Source organism: Canis lupus, chromosome 8 (assembly GCF_048164855.1).
Source record: "Canis lupus baileyi chromosome 8, mCanLup2.hap1, whole genome shotgun sequence".
Classification (NCBI taxonomy): Eukaryota; Metazoa; Chordata; class Mammalia; order Carnivora; family Canidae; genus Canis; species Canis lupus.
In genome coordinates this window covers 48,005,597-48,024,195 of record NC_132845.1, presented here as the reverse complement: position 1 = coordinate 48,024,195, position 18,599 = coordinate 48,005,597, and positions in this window count along the sequence as shown.

Genomic DNA, 18,599 nt, shown 5'->3' with positions numbered 1-18,599 from the left:
GATGCACGTATAGCTCCTTTTCTAGTAAAGGAATCATTGCAGTGATGGGAGCCCTAGTCATGATGGTTGCCTTGGTGTGTTCTCAGCTTCTTACCTCTGCCTGTCTATAAAGTAACTGGGATGGGAGGCTATTTTGATTTACTTCAGAAGATGCCCAGCATAGTATGGTAGACACAGCATGGGTAAAAAATAGCAAGACCCTAGAATGTCCCCTCTCCTATCATTTGGGAGCTGGTGAGGATAAATAGAAGTGACCAATTGTCCTGAAATAGGTGTACTGAGTGGCAAGATCCTGAGTGGTGAGCATGTGCAGAGTACAGGAAGATGCTGACAGAGTCTGGAGCAATTTGGGCATCTCCCTATTCCCCATGCCCTGAGAAAGAGCAACCAAATGATTCTCAAGCTCAAAGAGGCTGAGAATGACAGAGGCTTGAAGTGGCTAAGGCTTACCCAGAAGGGAAAGAGCAATTCTCAGGGAGTGCTTGACTAAACAGACAGTGACAGAAAACAACAACAGCAGCAATCACTTCCTCCCTTCTCATGACGTCACTTTGGAAGCCCCAGAACTTAGCCAGAACCCCTTAAAAAGAAAAGGACAAAAATCCTGAATTGTCCAAGATTTAATTTTCTCTGTTTGGTGAAACTGAGACTTAGAACAAAAATTAAGGTGTTTTATAGGAAAAGAAAGAAAGACGTCACTCTTGTCATCATTCTCCTTCTCCCCCACACACCCCAAGCAAAGTATAGGTTCAGGGTTCAGAATTGCTGAACATAAGGGCTTTAGTCCCAACTGCTGGTTAATAGCTATAAGGGCCCATTCTGCAGATGAAGAAACTCAATATAGAAGTCAAGTAAGTGACCAAGGTAAAGTGCTAATCAGGTTAGCCTGGCCCTTAAACCATCTTGTTTTAATAGACACAACTCTGTTGTCTGACAAACATATATTTGCCTTCATGAAATGGAGTGTTCTAAGTGACATACGATGCAAGTGATCACCAAGTACTTGCTGGTTTATTGGTTATTATTAGCAAGTGTTCAATGGCATCTCCTAGAGTCAGTTCACTGGTTTTTACTAGAGAAAAATTGCAACCACAAATTCAGAGCCTTTTCTATCAGCCCCAGCGAAACCAAGGGAGCATGTGATTAGATGAACAATGGCCCCCGGTGATGTCCACATCCTAATGCCTAGAACATGTGAATGTGTTTCCTTCCATGGCAAAAGGGACTCTGCTGATGTGATTCGATTAAGGATCTTGAGATGGAAAGATCAGCCTGGATGATCTGAGTAGGCCCAATGGAATCACAAGGGTCCTTAAAAGAGAGGGACAGGAGTGCCAGAGACCAAGTCCAAGAAAGAAATATGGCAAAGGAATGAGTAAGAGAGATTGAGGCCACAAAGCCATGGAGTTTGAGCTGCTGCTAGAAGCAAAGGCAAAGAACTGAATTCTTCCAGAAGGAAGCCCTGCCAACACCTTGATATTAGCCCAGTGAAACTAATTTAGAACTCATAAATCTCCAAAGGTGTAAAATAATAAATTTGTGTTGTCTTAAGCCAATGAGTTTATGGTAATTTTTTACAGCAGCAGTAGGAAACTCTGAAACCTCAGTAGCCCTGGAGGGGCATCAGAATCACCTAAGCAGCTTAAGTGCATGTCCCTAAACCCCAGACAATGGGATTTACTAGGCCTGAGTCCAGCCAGGGAGGCTGCCTTTTTAACAACCTCCCCTCCCTAAATCCCCAGTGGCTCTGATGCACAGGTCTGGGACGTCCTTAAGTTGGGAAATGGAGGCTAAGGATCTGGACGGCTGTTTTGGAGAAAATGGGTGATTTTTGGAATCTGCTTGGCAGAATGACTAAACCATAGGTAAGTTATTTATAAGCCCTAGTATTAGAACTGGCCTGGACTTTTGAGGAATGATCTAGCTCAGTGCTTCCATTTAATAGACAGAGAAACAGATGCACCAGGAGGTCCAGGTACATCTGTGAATGACAGAGTCCAAGTCTGGACCAGAATCCAGGGCTGTGGGATGACTCTTGTTTGAAGACAATACTGATTTGAACTGATTCTCCGTCCTCCAGACAGCTCAGAAGCAAGTTAAAAACCCAGTTTTCCTGTGTAATTATGTGGGTTGCATTCTTATATATTATCTTTTTCTTTTAGTTTACCTTTCTATTTTCTACCTTTCTGTCTGCCTATCTATTTATCTATCCCTCTCCCTGACTTAAAAAAAAAAAACTTTCTACTCATTACATTTTATGAATTCTTATAGGTCATCTTGGGTCCCAAGGAGAATGAAAAAGAGGAATATATTTTAAATTCTCTGAACAATTGCTCCAAAAATGGGATAAAAGACAGTAAAATCAACTCTACACATAAAATAACTGTAAGGGATCCTCCCTGAAATGGTCTGCAGGATGATCAGGACCAGACAGATTTCTCATACAAGTTACAGTTCAAACCCTGGTGGATCAGAATGCTAAAATGGGGCAGTATTCTCAGATTTCTTGCAAGATTTACATTTCCACGAAAGAAAATAAATAAAAAGAACTAGAGAATATGTGTGTGTGCATGGGTGTCTGTGTGTATGTCTGTGCACACATGTGAGGTGTGTGTATGTGTGTGTGTGTGTGCTCATGTGTGTCTTGGAGAACTAATGGGTCATTTGAGCACTCAGGACAAGAATGAAATGTATTTCTCTTTATGAGGCAAAAGCATTCAAGGGCCTATGCCAGGGGAGTTCCCTAAACATTACTCTAACTCCCAGAAGAAGCCTCCAAATTTGACACTGAGAGGTGAACTTTGGCGACAGCCCCTGGAACAGAAACCCAGGGAACAAGGGAATGCCCCTACTCCACTCAGGAGCCCTTTTAAGTGTTTTAAAATATACACAGACAGTAGACTCTGTCAAGAACCTGACATGCTCCCCCTGGCAGTTTCCCTTTTTAGTTAAAGAAACGGCCGGATGCAAGAGGGACAGAAAGAATTTCAGATGAAAACGCTCTGTCCCCCAAACAAAAGAGGATCCTTGATCAGAATATGGCAGGTCTCTAGAAAATAAGATGGAGAGAGAACCAAGGAAGTATAATCTTTTAAATGCAGATTCTAGTTTGCATTGGGAAGTCCTTTCTTTTTTTTCTTTTTTTCTTTTTTCTTTTTCTGAAAAAAGGAAAAGAAGATGGGAGAAAGAGAGGAGGGAATGTGGGGAAAAGAGGCTTTGTAATGAATTTCCTGTGGGGCCAGGCTTGAGACTTTTCAACCTCATTTTCCACCCCTGTTTCCGTGTATGGTCCCTGGAACTCATGTGTTATTGCAAGACTATGATTTTACTTGGACTGCTGTCTGCCTTAGAATCCTTTTTCTCTGCTTTTTGCAAGGCAAAACTCTCCTTCTTTAGATCACTTCCTCTAAGAGAGTTTTTCTATTTTTTTTTTTAGAAAGAAGGGACCCTCTCCTGTGATCCAATGGTGTCCTGTGCTTATCTCTATCATGACACTAATTATACTGGATTGTAATAATTGGTTCTGGTTCTGTTTTCCAATCTGACAGTGGGCTCCTTGAGGAGAAAAAGATCTATTCCTCATTTTTGTTTCTCTAGTGACCAGCCCAGTGCCTGACACATAGTAGTTATTCAGTGAGCTTTGGCCAAGAGTCCTGCAATAATCAGTGGTACAGCATAGAAGGAGATTAAAGGAAAAAAATTCAGAGGTGCTTGAGACTGAGTAAAAAGCACTCCAGAAAAGAAGAAGTTGGGCTAAGTAGGGCAGCATGGGGTCTAAACAGTACTGACTCCTGAGTTTCTCCCTTCAAGCCCTGGGAAATTCAGTCAACTATAACATGAGGGGATAGCATAAACTTTGGGTTACAAAGATTGAATTAGAACTTCAGATTCTTTTTAAGCATGTTAATAATGAAGCTAAATATTCTCTGTGTGTCTGGGCATGTGTGTGTAATTATTTATACACTCTTCCCTCCTCTGCAACTGTGAATTCCATGAGGAACCATGACTGTTTGACCACCCAATTCCACTGTACCTCACACATATTTGTTGAATGAATAAAGAAACATACTATAAATGAGTATTACAGGCTAGCTGTGTGACCTTTGGCAAGCTCTATAATCACTCTCATATATAATCTCTCTAATACCTTCGCCAGAATTCCAAGAGCTATTCTTGGTTCTTCTCTCTCATAGTTCATAGCCAATCCATGTGTGAGCTCTGAAAACTCCAAGACATACTCTAACTTCATCTCCATCCTTCATCTTTACTATCACTATATCCAAGTTGAGTCTTTCCATCCTCTAGATGGCTGCAAAGCTTCCTAATTCACTTCCTTATTCCTCATCATCCCTCATAATGTATTCACTAAGGAGTATCCAGATGAAGTTGTAAAATATAAATTGAGCCACAGAACTCCTTTGCTTAAAACCCTACAGTTAGCTACCATTGCACTTGGAATGGAACAAAAACTTATGACCTTGGTTTGCTAAATTGTTCATGACTTTCACGACTGTCCCTCCTAACACCTCCAGCCTTATCTCCTCTGGCTCTGCACACTGGCTCTCTTGTTTTGTTTCATTTTAGTTATTGCTCTTCTTTGAACCCAGCATGCTTGTTCTCAACTTAAGACATTTGCATTAGCTGTAACCTCTGTCTGGAATGACCTGATTTTCACAAGGCTGTCTCACTCTTGTGATTCAGATTTCACCTTAAAAAGCACTTCAGAGACACTGCCCCCTACACCCCCACCGACAATGACCTGATCTAGAGTAACCACATGTTCTGTCTCTATCACATCATATGGTATCATGATCTTCAGAGATCTGTTCATAGCCTTGTATTTTAATTTTATTTACTTATTTAATGTTGTCTGTTTCTGTTGCCAGAATGTCTCCTAACTCTGGGAAACAAACAAAGGGTAGTGGAAAGGGAGGTGGACGGGGGGATGGGGTAACCAGGTGATGGGCACTGAGGGGGGCACTTGATGGAATGAGCACTGGGTGTTATGCTATATGTTGGCAAATCAAACTCCAATAAAAACATATACAAAAAAAAAGAAAGGTACTTTGTAGAATTCAGAGCAACATCTACCATACCTAGAAAAGTTCTAATAATCCACAAATCTAATAACCCATAAATACTTGTTAAATATATCTATTAATCTCTACATCTTAGTGTAGCTTTGAAGATTAAGTGAGGCCATTTATGTAGAGCGTGTAGCCCAGTGCCAGACAAAAAAATCATACACAATAAATGTAGTTTTCTAGTTATTTATTACTTTGTTTTAAATAAAAAATTCCCACCTTTCGGTTTCTACTTCCATGTCAATTCTATCGAACCCATTATAAGTTGAGGTGGAGGAAGTTCTCTAAGCAGAATTCACCTGCTTCGGTTTTATATGTTTTTCGATTATATAAACCCACATTATTACCTATAGAGGGAAAGAATGGGGTTAATCAGTTAAGATTATGCTCAGCTGCAAGTAACAGAAACCAAGAAAAACAGTAATTCAAGCAAGTAAGGATTTTTTTCTTTTATAGCAAGATTCAAATAAGGACCCCTTGAATATTTGGCTGAACACTGATTGGCAAATGCATGTGAAGAGATTATCTAATGTGAGAGAAGGAACCACCTGAAAAGATTCATAGTAGAAGGTGCTTATTGCTGACACAGGACTGGGAGTAGTGCCTGTTCCCACCAGCCACTAGAAAGCTTCTGATTTATGAGGCATTGGAATGAACACACAGAAGGATCTTGCCTCATAATAGTGAACAATTAGCCCAAAGCTGAGCACTGTTTTGGTCCTGCCTAACATAAAAAGCAAGATCTGAAAGATGAAGCTTTTCCAAGGAATTTAACTGTGCCCTGTAACAAGGCTCAAGAACATTTATAGGAATGCAAAAAATATTCAGCACCCAAGAAGGCATAAAGTCACAGTACCCGGCATCCAATAAAAAGTTAACAGGCAAAAGGGTACCTTCGTGGCTCAGTCAGTTAAGCAGCTGACTCTTTATTTCAGCTCAGGTCATGATCTCAGGGTCCTGGGACTGAGTTCCATGTTGGGCTCTATGCTCAGTGGGGAGTCTGCTTCAGGTTTCTCTATCTCCATCTGTCCTTCCCCTAGCTTGCTCTCTCTCTCAAATAAATAAAAAAAATAAAGCTTTAAAAAAATTAACAGGCATAAAAATATGACCCATAATGAGAATAATTAATTAATCAGAACTGATACAGAAGCTATAATTAGCATATAAAAATGTTTAAAAAGTCATAACAACGGTATTCAAAATATTCAAAATTTAAGTAGATATATGGAATATATAAAAAAGACTCAAACTTACATTCTTGAGATGAAGACTGCAGTGTGTGAGATAAAAAAAAAACAACAGTAGGTGGGGTTAACAGGAAATTAGATATGACAGAAGAAAAGATTGGTGGACTTGAAGACACCAATAGAAACTATCCAAAATGAAATAAAAAGATAAAAGAGAATTCTAAAATATTAACAGAGAATCAGTGAGCTCTGGGATGAATTCAAGAAGTGAAATACACGTGTAATTGGATTCCCCGAAGGGAAGAGGCCAGAAAAATATTTGAACAAGGGTTACAGAGCCAAGAATTCAGAGCTAATTTAAATAAGAAAATATAGTAAAAGTGAATTGGAATAAGCAAGGGTAAGATACATTGCTTCAGTTGTTCATATCTATAGACCAGTAAGAATATGTTTCATAGATCAATGAGCCCATTTGAAGAGTCAGGAGCATGACAGAAGTATAACACCCAGATCCCTTTTGCTTTGAAAGGGTCTGGTCCATATCTACTCCAATCAAGTTGAAAAATCCCCTCTTGATTCATTCTGCAGAAAGAAGACAATTTTATGTAGTGTTTGGGTCACTCACCAGACCCTTTCTTCATTTGTCATTGGCATTCTCTATTAATTACACTAGGAAACACAGACAACAAGACTGTAAAGCAGCCTTTCTTTATCCTCTCCTTGTTCTTTGCTATAACACTAGCTGACCCATATTAGATAAGCAATATCCTAGAAATTACAGCAACCTTTTGCTTCTTTGTGGCTGTATTATCTAAGGCTGTTGGGTTATTCAGGATAGGCTAGGCCTTGCTATGACAAAAACAAAGCCCTAAATTCCAATGGATTGGCAGATGAAAGCTGACCTGTTCACCCAAAATCCAGTGCAGGTCATTTGGCTCACTGGGGCAGTTCCCTCTGAGGCCATGCAGGAATCAGGCTGCTCCCTTCTTGTGGTCAGCTCAGTAGGTGCCACACTTTACACCATACTCAGTAGGCATAGAGAGAAATGGAGTTCAACAGAAACTGTTAGTACCTCAGCTTGGGGAAGTGGCATGCATAACTCTATTCTTAGTTTGTTGATCAGCATTAATCACTGCAAAGGGGCTGAAAACAGTCTTTTTTAAATTTTGGTGGTGGTGGGGATAGATAAATACTAATAATTTATGAGAAGTGTTTACTAGATTATGTACATAGAATATAAGTGTTTTAAATGTTAATCACTAGTGTTCTAATTCTTTTAAAGATTATACGGTATAGTAGATGTTGTGATGACCGTGCCACACCCCATAGCCCTCCTGATTTCGGCACTGCTGTGGTGGGCAGTTCAATCGCCCATTGTCAGTGTCCCATACTAAGGATCATGGTTTCTCTCCATTTTGCTTTCCCCAAAGCTGGGGAAGGCTTATCAACTGGTCAACTCAGAAGTACATGAAGGTAGTCCCCTTAGGGCAACTCTCAAAAAATAAGGGAATGAGTCAGTGGATACATGTCTAAGCATTTCTATCCTCCCACAAAGTATGCATTTATGTAAAAAGGCATTTTACATAAATCTTTAGGGGGTCCCCCAGCAAAACTAAATTCCAATTGCTGACAGCAGCAGCAATGAGTTCATGAATACACTCTTGACTGGCTTGCTTTCTTCTCCTGCCTTACTTTTTCCACTCTCACTTCTGGTTTCTGAAATCTCTCAATAAGCCAACTGTACTCAAGTCTTTGTCTTAGGATCACTTTTGGGAAGAAACAAACTAAAACATGTAGCAAGATAAATTGGAAAATATTGGGTTAACTAGTTAAATGTGTTTTCTGAAACAGGAGCTTCAGAGCTTTAACACAAAAATGTTTATTGTGACTCCCCAAGAGAGGAGTATTCAAAGTAAAGCTTCTAAAACTTGAGTTGTAAACTTCTATCCCCAAGGCAGCTTGCAGAATTAGCACTCCATGGAACACATGTTAGGGATGCCTGATACACAGTTTTTACAACTTTTTTATTTTTAATTAAAGAAAAAATTTAAAGGTATAGAAGAGTAGATAGGGGAAGGAAAAAGATTTTGATTTTAAAATGTATCAAAACATAAGTACCTCAATTTGTACCACCAACAAGAAAAAAAAATGGCTGTAATGCTGGCACCTAACCATAAGAAAGAGACGGTCAGGGGCAGGTCGCAAGAAGGGACATAAAGTGGCCAGATATTCCCTGGAAAACCTGTAACTTCCATTGGAGGATAGAACTATGTGCTTTTTCGTTGAAAAGAGAACCCCTCTTTAATTACTGTGCTGAATGGTGAAATTAAACCCAGCAGGTAGGTAGTTCCTATACAGATTTCTGGGGCTATCTCATGCTCTGGTTAATTGTGTCAGCCCATAGAGGCTGATTAGCATAATTAATCTTGCCCTGTGATTACCCTGAGGAGGAAGTTCTGAATGCACAGGTGGGATGTGGTGAATGAGTGACTGTGTCTATCTCCAAGTGACAAAGAAGTGTGGGATGGGGAAGATTTGAGAAGCAGAGTCAGAGTCATTTGGGGGAGCATGGAACTGGGCTTTGTGGGACAGAACAAAGGAAGAGAGGAGAGGTAGTTTGCGCAGATTGAAGCTTATGGGCCGTGACGTGTCCTCAACCCTTAATATAGGTACAGAGGCCCAGGTCTTTTTTCTCTGCTAGGTCCTCTCTCAAGGACCATGCCTTTGCCTTCTGAATTTTCTATAGTTCCCTCATTACTTGGTGCAGAGATAGACCTCTAACTGATTTGGGATAGAACAAGATGTTTAGGATAAAAATGGGATAAATAAGTAAAAAAGAATAGAATGGAATTAGAGGAAGAAATGAAAGTACTACATTATAAAAAGTGGAAGAAGGTAGGTGGTTAGGAAGATGGATGGAGAAGTAGCTGGAAAGATGGTCTGATGTGTGGCCCTGAGCAGGTGGCAGGCTGTGTGATATAATGCAGCCCCATAACTGCTCTATATGTCATGTTTAAACTCACAACTCACAATGTCCTTTGGTTCCCAACCTAGAGGTGCATAAGTATCACCTATAATCTTCACATAGGAGCTAGGGATCTGCATCATTAAGTGGCTCAGGTGGCCTTCTTAGAGTTGCTCCTAGGACTTCACTTTAAGAAATGCTCTTTACTGAATGAATGAATGAATTAATTAATAAATGAATGAACAAATATACCATTAGAGGTATCATTACTCTAATAATCATTTTAGAAAGGTAGGCAATGAGGAACAAAGCAGGTGAGTAGCTTTTTCAAGCTCACAGATAATAATTGACAGAGTATATCCCCCTTATTTGCCCTCCCTACTGTAGGAGATGTTTTGGGAAAGTTTTAAAAGAGATCCTCCATGCTTTCCAGCCCATTTCCTTACATTAGAAAAGGTGGAAGAGGCTCAAAGAGGATATGCCCAATTATAATAATTTCTTCCTTCTTTCATTCAACCAACATTATAAACCATTACTCTGTGCCAGACATTGAGGTTGTAAGATGAATCAAAAAAAGAGACATGATTCCAACCTTTTTGGAGTTTACAGCCTAGAATAGATAGGCATTAATGAGAATAATCTCACAGTTGTAACCTTTTGAACTGCTCCAAACATTTTTTACAAATACAATTTTATGGTGTTAAAGAAGATATAACAGAGGTGCCTGACCTGGACTTATGAGTCAGAGAAGGGTTCTTATTTGAGTTAGTATCTTAAGTTTGGATATGAGGTAACCAAGTGAACAGGGTAGGAAGAAGAACACTCCAGGCAGTGGGAAAAACATGTGTAAAGCTCGGGGTAGAGTAATCAGAGGGCTTGAAAAACTGGGAGAATATGAATTAGGCTAGAATATGCTTACAGCTGCACTTCCTGGGAACCAAAGTGTGGTCTGGGCACTTGGACAAGGTACATCTTCAACTAAGAAGGTTGAAGGCCCATCCATGGTTTTGGGGGTGGAGAAAGGCAAAACTATTTCAAGGCAAATCTATATGTTGGAGAAATTAAACCAGAGGAGAAGCTCAGAGGTCAGAAGCTGCTCTGGCACATAAGGAGAGTCAAGAGAAGAGGTTGGGAATAAGCCTGGGAACAAAGTAAGAGTATCGGATACCTGCTTTATTTGATACCAACCACAAAATCCAGGGGCTTCAAGCAGGTTGTGAGATAAACGATCCTTTTGAAAAGCTCACCATAAAGGACGGCAGAAAGATAAATTTCTGCCAGTCCCATTGTTCATTATAATAAAACCATCTACTTTTCTCCCCTCCCAGAGCCTGGAAGCCATATTGGCTAGTTAATTGCAAGAATACTGCAAGAAATGCAAGAATACTGAGCACCTATTATTATGTGTCAGGCACTATACTGAGAACTGGCTATATGGAAATGAACAAAAAGGCTAACTCACTTCTTGCTTTCAGGAAATGGAAAATGGAAATGGAATAGACTCTCTTTGGGTAAATAATTACAAATGTGATCAGTATGATGAATAAATAGTATAGGAAGCTATGAGAGTTTCACTAGAAACTTCATTTAGTCTGAGAAGTCAGTGGTTGAGGGCAGATGCCTTGAGGACATAACATTTAAACTAATGTGTAGAGAAGGGGGATCAGGTGAGTGTACAGTGATAGGGTGGGATAGATAATTGGTAAGCATGTAAATGCACAAACTCTGTGATGGTGGGGCCTGGGAATGGTACAGGAAAAGGACAGGATGTGTGCAGCTGAAGAGGAGAAGTCCATTGAAAGAATAAGCCAAACAGGTCACAGAGGCTTAGACCATGTGCAGGCTGGCAGCCATGGTCCAGTGGGTGACTTCCTTCCAAAAGCAATGGTCATGAAAGACGGCATGTGATGTAATGAGCACTAGGTATTATATAAGACTGATAACTCAGTGTCCTCTATCTCTGAAACCAATAATACATTATATGTTAATTAATTGAATTAAAACTAAATTAAAACTAGATTAAATTGAATAAAAAGTCAAAATCAAAAGCAATGAGTGAATACTGAGAGATTTACACCAGAGAATTGCAACAGCTGGCATCTTTTATTCTCTAGGGCATGACATCTCAGCAGAGCATAGACAGGGATTCTGGTTCCAGCCAGTCTGTGCCTCACCTCAGGGGAATGGAAAGTATCCAGCAGCTATAAGAAGGAAGAAAACACACCTGTGTTCTGACTCTAACTTGGCTGCATGACCCTGAATAAGTCATGTCCCTTCTCTGAACTGGGCACCAGGAGTCTGCACCCAGCACTCAGGAAATATTTGTTGAATCATTGGAGATAAATATGCTTGCTTTCCATCCATGAGCTTTCTCTTGAGTGGAGCTATTTTTCCCCCTTTAAAAGGCCTCTTGAAATACAAGAACATCATTTAAAAATGAGATCTTGCTGTAGATTGATATGCTCCAATATTAGATGAGAAGGGGAATGAAACCACATCCATTTAAAACCTGACAGAAGAACAGAGAGAATAAAACCCTCTCGATCTGTGGCAGGACTGAGATGGGTCTTGTTGTGATATGAGTTGCCATTAAGTTTCTCAGTTCTTTTGAAGGGAGATAAAACACCTTAAGAATAGCAATGTGTAGAACTGGCAAATTTCAGGAGCATTCACACTTGCAATTTGTATGCAAGTCTTCCTTTCTGAGTTATTTTCACTCTTCAGTAGAGGGACTCTTCTGGTGGAGAGGAATAAACCCAGTGTTAAGTAAATAGGAATGAAAGTAAAAAACATGGCTGGTGGCCCAAGATTCCTTGTGGGAGTGGAAAAAGGAATGGAATGAGAAAAGACCAACCTCTTGCTGACCCCTTGGCTCCATCTAGCAGGGCAGTCACTGAACAATATCAGTAGAGATCCATTCTTTGAATAAAGGAGGTGGTAAACTTTTTTATTTAAGGGTCAGATAGTAAATCATTTAGGTTTTTGGGCCATGCAGTCTCTATCACTACTAGTCAACTCTGTAGCTGTAGAGTGAAAGCAGTCATAGATAATACATTCATAAATGGGTTTGCCTCTGTTTCAATAAAACTACTCATAAAAACAGGCAGTGGGCCTCATTTGACCCATGAGCAGTAGTTGCTTTACTCTAAATCATCTTTGCAGCTTCTTATGCCTTCCTGATAGAAGGGAAAGAGAAGCGGTGGTGGATTCAGACAGGCATGGGCTTGAACCTAGCTCTACTTTTATAGGCTTATGACCTTGAGGAAAATGACTCCACTTGCCAGAGGCTCTATGGTGTACACTTGCTATATTTGCTACTTAGCGTCCTCTCCTCCTTCTTGAGATTGTTACAGATTGTTAAGGTAACAGCTTTTTTGGGGGAGGAGAGAACTGTCTCTCTGCCACCCTCAACCCAGGTGGTTCTCGTGAAGGGGACTCTATTCCTGGATTCAGAGGTGAATCATATGACCTGAGCCAAACCAACCTGGCTTCACACCATTCTCCTGGCTTAGCAATTGGTTCAAGATGGACACATTGCAAAGTCAGGCCAATCAGAGTCAAAGGGGTCTATTCTAAGACTTTTGCTTGAGTTTGGAGGGAAGCACATTGAAATGATCAAGCCTAAATAACTTGAGAGCAGCTAGATGGGATCTGTGAATTAAGCCAACACAAAGGACAGCAGAGCCAATAGAGACTGAGTCTTGGTGTCACCATTTGATCTTTAGCTCTAATTGGACTAGAAGCCAAGTTTCTGGGTGACTTTACAGTTTGAAGAACTGAAAAATTAATTTATTTTATTTAAGCTATTTTGAGTTGGGTTTTTAGTAACTTGTTTCCAAAAATATCCTAATCTACCTCAGTTTCCTCACCTGTAAAATGGGAAGAATGATGCCTACATGATACAGCATGTTCTAAAGAGGAAATCCATGAAACTCTACATAAAGCATCTATTGCAGAGGCTTCAATGCAATCTGTTGCCTGCAGTGACTGCTATAATTTGCCATGAGATCTCTTTTTTAGGACCAAGGCATTTATTCTTCGAGCTGTCAAGAATTTAGTCTGTGCAGTGGACTTGCTGTTGTTTATACTTCCCCAGCATCCCAAACACAGCCTTCTGACAAACAGCCTTGGGATGATGCTGCCACTGTGGCTAGCATGGCATTTTTGATGTGGAGACTGGTACTCCTCTCAGCCTCCCTGGAAGTCCCTGGAAGTGGTGGGACTTCCAGACAGCCTCTGCTGTCTTGGGCCACGATATCTTCCATCCAGTCCATCAAGCAATGGTCAACAGAGGGGTACAGCAGAGGGGAACAAAGGATGAGGGTGCTCACTAAAACATCCAGTTTCTAAGTGTCACTTGGGGACCATTCTGAGGGGGCTTCCTATCTCCACAGCCTCCATGGTAGCATCAAGGGCCTCTGTTGTTCTGCCTCCTGTGTCTTATGTTCACTCTCTTATGGCTGTTGTTCCTAAGGGCATTCTCCAACAAACCTGGCTTAAGTTGGTGGCTTTTTACCTTCATGTCCCATACCCTACTAGAGATCCTATCCTTGCTAAACAAAATCTTGTGCCCTAGACTTTTCCTGTGACCTCTATATCTACCAAAAATGAACCTGATCCATGTTCAACTCCATTTGACAGATGATTTCTGGGATTATTTTGTGTGTTAGAGCAGGGTCCTCAAACAGGGGCAACTGTGCCCCCCCACCAGAAGATGTTTGTCAATGTCTGGAGACATTTTTGTTTGTCTCATCTTGGAGGGAGGAGAAGGTGCTACTGGTTTGAGGCAAAGGATGCTGCTTAACATCCTGCAAAGCACAAGATACCTCCCCAACAGATAATTAATTATCTGTCCCCAAGTATGAATAGTGCTGAGGCATAGAAATCCTGCTATAAAGGTAATGGCTAATAGGAGCATTCTTTTTGATAAAAGGTTGTGTTTTAGAATGGGGACTCCATTATCCCTTATAACAAATCCTTGACCATCCTAGATCCCTAAATATCAACATTAAAAAGAAACTACCCCCTTTTTGGAAGGTTTATAGAAGTCTTTATCTAGATGTGGGATTTAATGAATCTCTCAGGACCTTATTTTTCTCAACTGTTAAATGGGAATAAGAATAAAACCTACCCCAAGAATTTTGTGAGGAAAAAAGGATATTATACATATGAATCCCTTAGCAGAGTGCCCAGTGTACAATAAGCACTTGCCGTCAGCCACCATTATTACTTTATTTTTATTATTAGTTACAGAAAAACTTTTCAGTTGCTCTACATAGGGGGAATGAATTAGTGTTTTTGGGAATGAAGGAGACAGTTGCAGCCACAGCCAAAAATATGAATGAAGTCCCAAGAAGGAGGCTGTAGCTTAAGACAAGGAAGTCTAGTTCAGACTCCAGTTACAAAGCTAAACTATGAATCCAAAGCATCCAAATGCTCACTCCAAAATGGAGAGCCCTGAGTGGGGAAAATACAGCCTGCACTGGGGTTGTAGGGTTGTAAGTTTGGGGCTAATCTTGAATGAATATTCGCAGTCTTCTGTGAGAAAGTTGTCATGAGAGAGACCTGTGCAGGAATGATGCAATCTACCAAGCACAGTTCTGAAACACTGGAGTCCCCTGATAGATCTGAGGGGCTTCAGTAGCATCTCCCTGCAAATGCAGTGATGATTATTTACAACTATTCTTTATTAAATCCACACTGAGCGCCAGACAGTATACTCAGCTGGAGAACCCCCTCTATCCCTCACAATTACTCTACAAAGGGAGTAATCAAATTAGTAGAATTATACCTATTTTAAAATAAGGTAACTGAGGCATGGAAAGTTTAAGTGCCAAACCTGCTATTAATTCCTACAAAATACATGTAGTAGGGTGAGGAGAAAGGAGTGTACATACTTTGAGTCTGGGAGAGCCTGGACTTTTCTATCAATTAGCATTCTCTTCGGGTGTAAGGTAACTAGGAAAATAAAAATGAAAAAAAGAAACACTGCCAACTAAATACTGAAATAATTAGATGAAAGTCAATATTAACAAGCTTCTATGATTCTGGGGACGCAAAAGCAAAGATTCAGAAGCATCTGCCACACAGCAATTTTGTAGACTTATGGAAGGGATGTGATACAGGAATTCGTTCTTCCCTGGCTGGTTGATTGCTCAATATTGTCCAAGTAGCCAAGAGTCCCCTTTGTCCCAGCCAGAACTGTGTGAATGTTGAGGACAGTAACTTGTTAAATACAGAATCTACTAAGGAAACTCTTTCTTTTAGGAAACAGAGCCCTCTGCTCTATGCAGAGACTCAATTTGCAAAGGATGAGGGTGATCTTCTTTACTCAATCTACTGATCCAAATGCTAATGTCTTCCAGAAACACCTTCATAGACATACCCAGAAATAATTTTTACAAGCTCTCTGGAAATCCCTTAGCCCAGTCAAGTAGACACACATAAAGGTCTTTAAGCCTTAAGGTCCATAAAGCTTAAAACAAAAACACATTTTGCTTGTGCACCTGCAACATGGGCAGAGCTCAGTAGGGAAGGCTCCACTATGCTCTACTCAGCATCAGCTGTGGTTCCTCCCTTTAGGCTCAGATCTGCTTCCAAGATGGGTCAACCTCATGGTTTCCAGGTTAGTGCTGGCTATTGGCTGGGAGCCCAGCTGAGACTAAGGTCTGGGGACCTTGGTCTTTCCCCATGTAGGCATCTTCATGTGTCCTGGTTTTCATCACAGCATGATGGCTGGGTTTAAGAGTTTTATCTCAAGAGAGAGAACGAGGCAGAGCTGCATCTCCCATTATGAAATTCATGAAGCATTACATTCACCATATTCTATTATGGTGACAAAAGGCATCCAAGTTTAAGGGGAGGGGAAATAGACTTCATCTTTTGATAGGGATGGCAAGATTCTGTAGTGCGTATGGAAACCCTATCTACCCTGGAATTATTGTGATAATTAAATAAGATAATGAATATAAAGTGCTTTACTTGGCATCTGGCACAGAGTATATATTTTATAAATATTTATTAGATGGATGATGAATGGTAAAATCTCACATTTCCAAAGGGACTATAGCATTTATTATTCATCTCTACCTCACTTATGCCCATCCCATGGCAAGACACATAGTGGTGGTGTTCAATAAATGTTTCTTGGATAAGTAAAAAAAAAATATATATATATATATATATACACACATATATTTACATATATATATATTTACATATATATATGTATATATATATATATATGTTTCTTGGATAAGTAAAAATATATATATATATATAAATATATACACATATATTTACACATTTAGTTCCAGAACATTGTAGGTACTCAATTCTTGGTTGAGTGGGTGAAGACTTCATTAGCAAAGTAGATCTATAGCTCTTTAGAGATTCACTAAACCTGAAGGGTCAACTATCTTGGATTTAGCAATGAGGAGGCTGTTTCTGCTAGCCTTTGAGGACACTAAGGACTGCCTAAGAGGGCAGTGTGCTCAGGTTGAAAGAACTGTCATAATCCCAGACTCAGATTTCCATTAACAGTGATGCTGCTTCAGCAATGGCATCTCTTTCATTTGCAAAACACTTTTGGACAAATCAAAGCTGTCTTGTTGCTCTGTTGTCTATTGGATAATGACATGGTGAGAAATGGATTACTGCCTGAGAGAGCAAGACACAGATGGAAAGCTAAAAGTGGCCTAGAAGGAGTAGGGAAGGACAGAAAGGATGTCTTTGTGCCTTATTGAGGTGCTTGTTGGGAGATGGTGAAGGTTCTGCAAGGCAAGTCTAGTTACTCTGAATGTGGAATGGGATTTACCTCATCTAACCATGATCTTCTGCATCATTACAATTTCAGACCAACTGCAGTCCACCTAAGATAGGTCATATCAGAGAGACCATAGTTTATGCCCATAATATGAATCTCACTTACCTTGAGCCACTTTAGTGTTAGACCCATGAATTTCCCTTGTTTTAAGACACCCTCCTGATAACTCTGCCACATTCTTTTATGCATCTGACAAGTTTGCTGGAATATGTGCTATGGGACAGGTTGTCTTATGTCTTCTTGTCTCCAAAATAAAAATTATCAGAAAAACAATGGGCTTAAAGGTCAGGTATTAGATATTCTTCTGTGCCAGCCCTGATTCTGGCATTTACCAGCTATGTGAAATGGGGCAGCTCATGTAACTTTTAAACCTGAAATTTCTCATCTGTAAAATGGGGCTAATATGATAGAACTCTGGGGCTTGTTGTAAAAATTAGAAAAGGAAGCATCAAGTTTACAACACACAGTAAGCATTCAATAAATGATAAGTCTTTGTGTTATTATTATTATTGTGGCCCTAATGATGCCATCCTCCACTCATAGAACTGATTCATATTGAGGTTGTTTATGTGTGTTTTGTTTACGTATCAATAAACCCCCATCTCCAAGAGGATAAGGACTCTATCTCTCCCTTGGTATCTTCCATGCATCCCATTTTACTGGGTTTTGACACTCAATTACTGTCCATTGAATATGCAAATGTATATGTTTAGAGACCTTATTAATAATCACACAGAGCTTAATACAGACTATAAGGATATATAAGGATTCATGCAAACTTGTTTTTTTCTTCATACCCATTATCTTAAGGTAGATTAACTTCTAATGGCCAGATATCAGCACGATGCCTTTATTTTGCCCTTTTGCTTCTAAATTAATTGTGTTAAACACTTCCATTAAGGTCTCCAGACATGATATGTAGGGTCAATTACAGTCTAATATTAGCAAACACAAGGCTAGAAAAGTTGAATAGGAATGTACTTTCCCTCTCCTCTGAAAAATATAAACTTTCCCTATCTGATACATTAACTCCAGTGACTTCAGATTTTGATGTATGGCTTGGGGCACCAAATCACCTGGTTATGACTTATTTGGAAAAACAAAGGAGATAAGGCCCCCTGCAAAAAAAGAAGATGAAAACCAATAGGTTAGAACATCTCCAGGCAAAAAGATGGAGGTTATATACCATCTTGTTTCTATTGATAATGCTCCCTTTATAAGCTACTTCCCTTGTTTATGCAGTGATATGCGAGGAGGGTGAACTTGAAGGAAGGAGGCTGGAGATTTTCTTGACAAAGTCTTTGTAAAATCTTTTCTCTTCAAGGCATGCCTAGACTAGAACTTGGCTCACAAGGCATGAGTCCATGCTAAGGATATCTAAGGTACTTCCAGGCAAAGAGTATCCATCATTTCCATGACATCCCATGACCCCAAAAGATCCACAGTTGGTGGAAGGAGAAGGTGAGCCATAACAGAATAAATGTCCCCAAGAGATTATTCTTAGGATCCCCTGTATTTTCTTTAGATGGTTTCTTTAC